The sequence below is a fragment of the Triticum dicoccoides genome, chromosome 4A (assembly GCF_002162155.2).
Source record: "Triticum dicoccoides isolate Atlit2015 ecotype Zavitan chromosome 4A, WEW_v2.0, whole genome shotgun sequence".
Classification (NCBI taxonomy): domain Eukaryota; kingdom Viridiplantae; phylum Streptophyta; class Magnoliopsida; order Poales; family Poaceae; genus Triticum; species Triticum dicoccoides.
In genome coordinates, this window is record NC_041386.1 from 631616345 (window position 1) to 631626200 (window position 9856).

Genomic DNA, 9856 nt, shown 5'->3' on the forward strand with positions numbered 1-9856 from the left:
TGAGATTGTGTGATGCATATCGTATAATCATACCCACGGATACTTGAGGTGACATTGGAGTATCTAGGTGACATTAGGGTTTTGGTTGATTTGTGTCTTAAGGTGTTATTCTAGTATGAACTCTAGGGCTGTTTGTGACACTTATAGGAATAGCCCAACGGATTGATTGGAAAGAATAACTTTAAGGTGGTTTCGTACCCTACCATAATCTCTTCGTTTGTTCTCCGCTATTAGTGACTTTGGAGTGACCCTTTGTTGCATGTTGAGGGATAGTTATGTGATCCAATTATGTTATTATTGTTGAGAGGACTTGCACTAGTGAAAGTATGAACCCTAGGCCTTGTTTCCTAGCATTGCAATACCGTTTACACTCACTTTTATCATTAGTTACCTTGCTGTTTTTATAATTTCAGATTACAAAAACTATTATCTACTATCCATATTGCACTTGTATCACCATCTCTTCGCTGAACTAGTGCACCTATACAATTTACCATTGTATTGGGTGTGTTGGGGACACAAGAGACTCTTTGTTATTTGGTTGCAGGGTTTCTTGAGAGAGACCATCTTCATCCTATGCCTCCTACGGATTGATAAACCTTAGGTCATCCACTTGAGGGAAATTTGCTACTGTCCTACAAACCTCTACACTTGGAGGCCCAAAAAACGTCTACAAGGAGAAGATTGTGTAGTAGACATCAAGCTCTTTTCTGGTGCCGTTGCTGGGGAGGTGAGTGCTTGAAGGTATATCTTTAGATCTTGCAATCAAGTCTTTTAGTTTCTTGTTTTATCACTAGTTTAGTTTATAAAAGAAAACTATAAAAAATGGAATTAAGTTTGCCTCATACGCTTCATCCTTTTAATATCTTTCATGAGTATGATGGAAAGGAAAATTGTGCCCAAGTGTTAGAAGAAGAATGCATTAAAATGTTTGGCACTAAATATTTGAATGATGAGCATGATTGCAATATTGTTAGTATGAATTCCTTGAATATCCATGATTCTAATGATATGCAAAGCCACAAGCTTGGGGAAGCTATGCTTAATGAAGATGATATTTTTTGTCCCCCCAAGTTTTGATGAGAAAATTTATTATGATGAAAGCATGCCTCCTATTTATGATGATTATATTGATGAAAGTGGATTTGGAGAGGTCATGATTTTATTTGATAATGATTCCACTATTTCGGAAGAGGTTCCAATTGATTATGAGAGCAAAGTTGCTATCTATGATGATTATTGTGATGACTTGTATGCTATAAAGAATAATGATATCCATGAAACTTTTCATCATGATTTTAGTTTTCAATTGGATTATGCCTCACATGATAATTATTTTGTTGAGTTTGCTCCCACTACTATTCATGAGAAGAATTTTGCTTATGTGGAGAGTAGTAAATTTTCTATGCTTGCAGATCATGAAAAGAATGCTTTAGGTGCTGGTTATATTGTTGAATTCATTCATTATTCTACTGAAAATTATTATGAGGGAGGAACATATGCTTGTAGGAATTGCAATAATATCGAGATTCCTCTCTATGTGCTTAATATTTTTAAGTTATGCTTGTTTTGCTTTCCTATGCAAGTTGATTCTTGTACCCACAAGTTGTTTGCTCACAAAATCCCTATGCATAGGAAGTGGGTTAGACTTAAATGTCTAGTAATATTCTTCATGATGCTCTTTTTATGTTTCAATTCTTATCTTTTATGTGAGCATCATTGAAATCATCATGCCTAGCTAGGGGCGTTAAATGATAGCGCTTGTTGGGAGGCAACCCAACTTTTTTTTGTTGCTTGCTTTTTGCTCCTTTTTAGTAATAAATAATTCATCTGGCCTCTATTTAGATGTGGTTTTATGTTTTAATTAGTGTTTGTGCCAAGTAGAACCGTTGGGAAGACTTGGGGAAGTCTTTGCGATCATGCTGTAAAAAACAGAAACCTTAGCGCTCACGAGAATTGCTGCCATTTTTTAGTGGAGAGTGCTATTTAGTTAATTATTTTTTCAGATGATTAATAGATAAATTCCTCACGTCCAGCAATTTATTTTAGAATTTTTGCGTTCCAGAAGTTTGCATTAGTTACAGATTACTACAGACTGTTCTGTTTTTGAGAGATTCTGTTTTTCGTGTGTTGTTTGCTTATTTTAATGAATCTATGGCTAGTAAAAGAGTTTATAAACCATAGGGAAGTTAGAATACAGTAGGTTTAACACCAATATAAATAAAGAATGATTTCATTACAGTACTTTGAAGTGGTGTTTTATTTTCTTATACTAACGGAGCTTACGAGTTTTCTACTTTAATTTTTGTGTTGTGAAGTTTTCAAGTTTTGGGTAAAGATTCGATGGACTATGGAATAAGGAGTGGGAAGAGCCTAAGCTTGGGTATTCCCAAGGCACCCCAGGTTAATAGTCAAGGACAACCAAAATCCTAAGCTTTGGGATGCCCCGGAAGGCGTCCCCTCTTTCATCTTCGTTCATCGGTAACTTTACTTGGAGCTATATTTTTATTCGCCACATGATATGTGTTTTGCTTGGAGCGTCATTTTATTTTATTTTATTTTATTTTGCTTGCTGTTTAAATAAAGTATCAAGGTCTGAAATTATTAAATGGGAGATTCTTCACATAGTTGCATAATTATTCTACTACTCATTGATGTTCACTTATATCTTTCGGAGTAGTTTGTCGTTTGCTCTAGTGCTTCACTTATATCTTTTTAGAGCACGGTGGTGGTATTATAGAAATAAATGATCTATCATGCTTCACTTAGATTATTTTGAGAGTCTTAAATAGCATGGTAATTTCCTTAAATTATCCTAATATGCTAGGCATCCAAGAATAGTAAGAACTTGCACATAGAGTACTGAATACTAAGAGAAGTTTGATGCTTGATGATTGTTTTGAGATATGGAGGTAATAATATCAAAGTCATGCTAGTTGAGTAATTATGAATTTGAGAATTGCTTGTGTTGAAGTTTGCAAGTCCCGTAGCATGCACGTATGGTAAACATTATGTAACATATTTGAAACATGAGGTGTTATTTGATTGTCCTCCTTATGAGTGGCGGTCGGGGATGAGCGATGGTCTTTTCCTACCAATCTATCCCCCTAGGAGCATGCGCGTAGTGCCGAGGTTTTTGATGACTTGTAGATTTTTGCAATAAGTATGTGAGTTCTTTATGACTAACGTTGAGTCCATGGATTATACGCACTCTCACCCTTCCATCATTGCTGGCATCTTCGGTACCGTGCATTGCCCTTTCTCACATTGAGAGTTGGTGCAAACTTTGTCGGTACATCCAAACCCCATGATATGATACGCTCTTTCACACATAAACCTCCATATATCTTCCTCAAAACAGCCACCATGCCTACCTATTATGGCATTTCCATAGCCATTCCGAGATATATTGCCATGCAACTTTCCACCGGTCCGTTTATTATGACACACATCAACATTGTCATATTGCTTTGCATGATCATGTAGTTGACATCGTATTTGTGGCAAAGACACCGTTCATAATGTTTCATATATGTCGCTCTTGATTCATCGCAATCCTGGTACACCGCCGGAGGAATTCATATAGAGTCATATCTTGTTCTAAGTATCGAGTTGTAATCATTGAGTAGTAAATAAGTAGAAGTGTGATGATCATCATTTTCTAGAGCATTGTCCCAAGTGAGGAATAAAAAAAAGGAAGAAGAGAAAGGCCATAAAAAAGAGAAGGCCCAAAAAAGAGAAAGGCCATAAAAAAGGAGAGAAGGCCCAAAAAAATAGAAAATGAGAGAAAAAGAGAGAAGGGACAATGCTACTATCCTTTGCCACACTCGTGCTTCAAAGTAGCACCATAATCTTCATGATAGAGAGTCTTTTGTTTTGTCACTTTCATATACTAGTGGGAAATTTTCATTATAGAACTTGGCTTGTATATTCCAACAATGGGCCTCCTCAAGTGCCCTAGGTCTTTGAGAGCAAGCAAGTCGGATGCACACCCACTTAGTTTCTTTTGTTGAGCTTTCATACATATATAGCTCTAGTGCATCCGTTGCATGGCAATCCCTACTCCTTGCATTAACATCAATCGGTGGGCATCTCCATAGCCCATTGATTAGCCTCGCTGATGTGAGACTTTATCCTTTTTTTTCTTCTCTACATAACCCCCCTCATTATATTCTATTCCACCCATAGTGCTATGTCCATGGCTCGCGCTCATATATTGCATGAAAGTTTATAGGTTTGAGATTACTAAAGTATGAAACATTTGCTTGGCTTCTCATCGGGGTAGTGCATGATGAGAGCATTCTTGTGTGACGAAAATGGAGCATGACTAAACTATATGATTTTGTAGGGATGAACTTTCTTTGGCCATGTTATTTTGAGAGGACATAATTGCTTAGTTAGTATGCTTGAAGTATTATTATTTTATGTCAAGATGAACTTTTATCTTGAATCTTTCGGATCTGAATATTCATGCCACAATTAAGAAGAGTTGCATTGAAATTATGCCAAGTAGCACTCCACATAAAAAATTCTGTTTTTATCATTTACTTACTCGAGGACGAGCAGGAATTAAGCTTGGGGATGTTGATACGTCTCCTACATATCTATAATTTTTGATTGCTCCATGCTATATTATCTACTGTTTTGGATGTTTAAGGGCTTTATTATACACTTTTATATCATTTTTGGGACTAACCTATTAACCCAGAGCCTAGTGCCAGTTTCTGTTTTTACCTTGTTTTAGAATATCGCAGAAAAGGAAAACCAAACGGAGTCCAATTGACCTGAAACTTCACGGAACTTATTTTTGGAAGGAAAGAAACCCGGGAGACTAGGAGTCCACGTCTAGGAAGCTTCGAGGAAGCCACGAGGTAGGGGGGCGCACCCACCCCCCTGGGCGCGCCCTCCACCCTCGTGGGTCCCTCGTGGCTCCACTGACATACTTCTTCCGCCTATATATCTCCATATACCCTAAAACGATGGGGGCATAATAGATCGGGAGTTCCACCGTCAGAAGCCTCCGTAGCCATCGAAAGCCAATCTAGACCCGTTCCGGCACCCTTTCAGAGGGGGAATCCCTCTCTGGTGGCCATCTTCATCATCCCGGTGCTCTCCATGACGAGGAGGGAGTAGTTCTCCCTCAGGGCTGAGGGTATGTACCAGTAGCTATGTGTTTGATCTCTCTCTCGTGTTCTTGATTTGGCATGATCTTGATGTATCGCGAGCTTTGCTATTATATTTGGATCCTATGATGTTTTCTCCCCCCTCTACTCTCTTGTAATGGATTGAGTTTACCCTTTGAAGTTATCTTATCGGATTGATTCTTTAAAGATTTGAGAACACTTGATGTATGTCTTGCCGTGCGTATTTGTGGTGACAATGGGATACCACGTGATTCACTTGATCTATGTTTTGGTGATCAACTTGCGGGTTCCGCCCATGAACCTATGCATAGGGTTGGCACATGTTTTCGTCGTGATTCTCTGGTAGAAACTTTGGGGCACTCTTTGAGGTTCTATGTGTTGGTTGAATAGATGAATCTGAGATTGTGTGATGCATATCATATAATCCTACCCACGGATACTTGAGGTGACATTGGAGTATCTAGGTGACATTAGGGTTTTGGTTGATTTGTGTCTTAAGGTGTTATTCTAGTACGAACTCTAGGGCTGTTTGTGACACTTATAGAAATAGCCCAACGGATTGATTGGAAAGGATAACTTTGAGGTTGTTTTGTACCCTACCATAATCTCTTCGTTTGTTCTCCGCTATTAGTTACTTTGGAGTGACTCTTTGTTGCATGTTGAGGAATAGTTATGTGATCCAATTATGTTATTATTGTTGAGAGGACTTGCACTAGTGAAAGTATGAACCCTAGGCCTTGTTTCCTAGCATTGCAATACCGTTTACGCTCAGTTTTATCATTAGTTACCGTGATTTTTTTATAATTTCAGATTACAAAAACTATTATATACTATCCATATTGCATTTGTATCACCATCTCTTCGTCGAACTAGTGCACCTATACAATTTACCATTGTATTGGGTGTGTTGGGGACACAAGAGACTATTTGTTATTTGGTTGCAGGGTTGCTTGAGAGAGACCATCTTCATCCTACGCCTCCTACGGATTGATAAACCTTAGGTCATCCACTTGAGGGAAATTTGCTACTGTCCTACAAACCTCTGCACTTGGAGGCCCAACAAACGTCTACAATAAGAAGGTTGTGTAGTAGACATCACTTCGCCTTTGCTATCCAGTCCTGGTCAAAGAGCGACTTTTCATAATGATGTTGTGATAAATAAAAAGACAGCATGTTCGGCCATGGGATTACTTACTTGTGTATCGGGGCGATTACAGCTCAGACCCGCATCCCCGGTGGTGTCCGGACACTCTATTTGGGGTCCGAAGAACGATTTGTATATCTCTTCGAGCGTCATGCCGAGGAAGTGCTGAATAGTCCGCGGTCCTTCCGGGTTGAATTCCCACATACGGAGGGGTCGACGTTTGCAAGGTTGGACTCGACGAACTAGCATGACTTGCATTATCGAGACCAGATTGACATCTCTCTCGAGGAGATCTTGGACGCGACTCTGCAATATTGGTACATCATTTACTGGCCCCCAGTTCAGCCCCTTGTTGATCCATGACGTTAGTTGTGGTGGGGGCCTGAGCGATAGGCAGGGGCGGCCACCCACTTGGAACTCCAGGGAGCTGTGATATAGAACCACTCCCGCTGCCACAAACTGGACACCTCTGGGAAGGAACCCTCTGGCCATGGAGCATTGGCGCTTTTGCTTATTGCGGCACCTCCGCATTCTGCGTGCCGCCCCTCGATCATCTTCGGATTCACATTGAAGGTCTTGAGCCACAGGCCGAAGTGTGGGGTAATGCGGAGGAAGGCCTCACACACGACGATAAACGACGAGATGTGAAGGAGGGAGTCCGGGGCCAGATCATGGAAATCCAGCCCATAATAGAACATGAGCCCCCTAACAAAGGGATCTAGAGCGAGGCCTAGCCCTCAGAGGAAGTGAAAGATGAACACAACACTCTCGTTGGGTTCGGGAGTGGGGATGACCGGCCCTCGGGCGGGCAGCCTGTGCGAGATTTCAGCGGTCAGATACCTGGCCTCTCTCAGCTTCTTGATGTCCTCCTCTATGACAGAGGAGGGCATCCACCGACATTGGAGGTTGGGTCCGTACATGGTTGAAGGTCTGAAGCGCCTGACATGAGCCTTGGGTGTTGGAACTCGAGGCGGGGAAAGGATTCGATTGAGCACGAGAAGGAAAAAAGGACAAACCTTGGCCTCTTTATAAAGAGGGTGAATATCAAGCGTCCTCCTCGTGGCTGTTTGGGACTAGCCTAAAATCGAGGAGTCATACCAACATGCATGATTGGGTTACCCACGACCATATTGATGAGAATCCCGTAATAAGGGGAACACGATCTCTGCTTCGACAAGACGTGTCAAGAAAACTGCCTCGCAATATGTGCAGTGCTGGTTGAGAAAAACGGTTCGAATAATGATCGGCTCATGACGTGGTGTCATGCTATCAAAGCGTGTCGGCAGATTATATTTGTGGAAATATTATTCTCTCTACAGTGGTATGTGGAACTTGTTTTGCAGAGCCGGACACTATCCTTGGGTTCACAATCTTCCAGGGAGTATTCGGAGGAGGAACCCGCCTTGCAATGCCGAAGACAAATCTGCGTGCCGGATTCATCGTCATTGAAGCCTAGTTCAGGGGATAATGAGGGAGTCCTGGATTAGGGGGTCTCCGGACAGCCGGAATATATCCTTTGGCCGGACTGTTGGACTATGAAGATACAAGATTGAAGACTTCGTCTCGTATCCGGATGGGACTCTCCTTGGCGTGGAAGGCAAGCTTGGCAATACGGATATGTAGATCTCCTCCCTTGCAACCGACTCTGTGTAACCCTATCCTCCTCCGGTGTCTATATAAACCGGAGGGTTTAGTCCGTAGGACAACAGACAATCATACCATAGGCTAGCATCTAGGGTTTAGCCTCTACGATCTCATGGTAGATCAACTCTTGTAATACACATATCATCAAGAACAATCAAGCAGGACGTAGGGTATTACCTCCATCAAGAGGGCCCGAACCTGGGTAAACATCGTGCCCCCTGCCTCCTGTTACCATCCGCCTTAGACGCATAGTTCGGGACCCCCTACCCGAGATCCGCCGGTTTTGACACCGACAATGACCGATCCTTGTCTATCTCATCTTTCCTAATAATCAATATACTCAACATCCCCCCACAGTCACAATGGTAGCGACGCAGACAGTGAGACTGGAGAAGAATCCGAAGGCAAGCCGATGGACACCCCTCCCACAGTCGTAACGATCGACGCATCACGGAAGTCGTGGCTGCAGTGGAAATCGACGAGGTTGCTCAAGCAAGGCGGTATCCCTTTGTGCCATTTGTCGAGGTAGCCAAGAGCGTAGGTGGTGTAGCCATAATTGAGGTAGCCATGCGAACAACACTGTGGTCGGTGTCGAGTCGGGGGTCACCGATATTGAGGTAGTCGTCGTGGAGCCGCGAAAGAAGAGCGGCGCTGGTGGCGGCCTAAGGAGGTGGTGGCGGCTAGACAAGGAGCGTGGTGGCGGTGTTTGAAGTAGGCGATAATGAAACCGACAGCTTGACGAAGACCGGCATAGATGGTGACGTTCCCGCGCTCAGGGAGGCAGCGCGGTGCATATCATGTGGAAGTCAACGCGTGTGCACGGCGGTGGACCACGGGCCGCTGCGTTACGGCCCGAAGGGGCGAGGCAACTGAAAGGACATGCGGTGCCCCCATGTGTGGTTTTGGTAATTGATGACAATCTCTATGTACTAATGGTTCCCTTGAGTTATATTTGTAGGATTTTTCCATAGGATTGTCTTGAAGTCCATGTGTTGGTTTCAAGGAGTTTATGAGATGGCCAAAGTGCTTTTCAAGGAATTATCCAAAGATTGGTCATGTGTGAGTTGAGCTTATTACAAGCATGTCTTGAAGAAGAAGGTTGTGAGATCATTCATGTTTACCTTCAAGACATCATCCAAATGAAGAGAGTTGGAAAGATTCAAGGTTGATCAAGACTAAGTCAAGAGTGAATCAAGTTGATCAAGTCACAAAGCGTAGAAGAAGTACCGAGAGGGATCAAGTGATCCCATGGTATGGTAAGCATTGTCCATTACGCTTTGTGTACTAACCCATGGTCTACGTGAGAGTTCTTTGTAGGGTTAGGTATGTTTCCAAGGTCTTGCGTCAAGTGGAAGATCTCATACAACCCATGGGGGATGACATCAAGTGGTGATCGTCATCAAGTTTGTAGTGTTCAAGTTCAAGTGAAGCAACACGAAGAGTGGCTCACCCATAATGGAGTATGGGGGAGCAATCAAGCTTGAAGCTTGCCGTCCATTGTGGTGTCAATGGAATTGTGAAGATGTGCCGAAGAGTGGATCACCCATTGAGGGAGTCCTCGATTAGGGGGTGTCCGGATGGCCGGACTATACCTTCAGCCGGACTCCTAGACTATGAAGATACAAGATTGAAGACTTCGTCCCATGTCCGGAAGGGACTTTCCTTGGCGTGGAAGGCAAGCTTGGCGATACGGATATATAGATCTCCTACCATTGTAACCGACTTTGTGTAACCCTAACCCTCTCTTGTGTCTATATAAACCGCAGGGTTTTAGTCCGTAGGACAACATACAGAACAACAATCATACCATAGGCTAGCTTCTAGGGTTTAGCCTCTCTGATCTCGTGGTAGATCTACTCCTGTACTACCCATATCATCAATATTAATCAAGCAGGACGTAGGGTTTTACCTACATCAAGAGGGC